At 30.3% G+C, this 1421-nt stretch overlaps 1 non-coding gene across 1 annotated transcript; it reads right to left on the bottom strand.

Moving 5' to 3' along the window:
* Positions 1-811: 811 nt before the first annotated feature.
* On the bottom strand, positions 812-1025 carry LOC123816589. Its single transcript, XR_006785297.1, has one exon. It is a non-coding gene; the product is annotated as a small nucleolar RNA U3 (small nucleolar RNA).
* Positions 1026-1421: the final 396 nt, after the last annotated feature.

Genomic DNA, 1421 nt, shown 5'->3' with positions numbered 1-1421 from the left:
CAGCATCTTTTAATTGTAAATCAGAGTTTATAAGTAACCCATAGAGAATATGTTCATCAGTTAAAAACTCATGCTTCTGAGCTGCTATTGGCAAAATTAATGTTTAATATATTTGCATGAATGCATAGTTATCATTTTATTCATGTTGTTATACATTAGAATGTATATTTTCAACTTTTACTCATTCTGGAATTTACTGATTTCACTAAGAGAAGATGGTTTAAATTCTCCTCTCACTGCTTCATAACACAACCACAATGATTACACCCACTAAGTAGATGGCCAAAACATCCAGAAACTGCAGAGAAAACAAAACATTTGACAGAAAGAGATATGCAATGCAAACTGGGCCAGATATCAACTCTAGGAAAATGACTATGTACTATGCATTTTGTAAAGCATATTGAATTATAAAAATCATAATTAAAATGACACTTCAACCCTTATGCTTAAAAAGTAGACATTTTCTGAATAAAGTAATAAGGAACAGGTCAAATGAAGATGTTTAAATGGTGCTCAAGGTCTAGATTATTTATTTTAGTCTTAAGTCTTAAATTAAGAAACCAATATACTTAATTATAAACTTCTTATACAGCATGTATTTAATAAATTCCTAGTAGTTATTTCAGTGTTTTAACATTCTGAGATTACTGGTGAAAGGACCTTCTGCGTTTCACATTTTATTTTCCCTTAACATACATAGTGAATGTTTATACATAGAATCATCATGCTTGAGAAAAAGTACAAAAAAGATAAAAAGAATCTCTCATAGTTCAGTGACATATATGTATACTTTTGTGGTTTTTTTCTTACCACTCAGACTACGTTCTCTCCTCCTTACTCTTCCAAAAGAAGAGAAGAACGATCTTCAGAGGCTATTAGCAATTGCAAAAGCAACACCAAAAGCCTGTTTCATGCTCAGGAGAAAACACTGGGCCTCCTCCTCGTGGTCTGGGGTGCTCTACACATTCTGAGAAACTTCTTTAGTACCAAACTATAGAAATGGTCTCTGAAAATATAATTTTTACTGTTGTGTTATTGATACTTATCATATTTACATTTCCATGTGCATAAGTACAGTCCAAGAAAGAAATTTTGTAAGTCTTATGATTCTAATTTTATTAACAAAGGATCTGGAATTGAAGGAAATTGAATAACTTGTCCAGATAATTTTGCTTCTTAATGATAAATTCAGGATTGTTATTAAGTATTCCTCCTATTGCCCAAATCCAAAATTTTAGTTGAAAGATATCTAAAACTTTTTCAATGTATTTTATTTTTTCAATATAATTAATTTTTGAATTGGCAATACATATCATAGAACACATTTCAAAATACTAAAAACTACAGTCTGAAATCTATTTCCATCTTAATTTTGCAATCCAACTTCACAATTTCCATTCCTGGAGCAAATCCATCTT

Source organism: Phyllostomus hastatus, unplaced genomic scaffold (genome assembly GCF_019186645.2).
Source record: "Phyllostomus hastatus isolate PE091 unplaced genomic scaffold, TTU_PhHast_1.1 phas_contig_209, whole genome shotgun sequence".
Lineage (NCBI taxonomy): Eukaryota > Metazoa > Chordata > Mammalia > Chiroptera > Phyllostomidae > Phyllostomus > Phyllostomus hastatus.
Note: the sequence above shows the minus strand (reverse complement) of the source record. Positions and strands in the feature narration are given on the sequence as shown.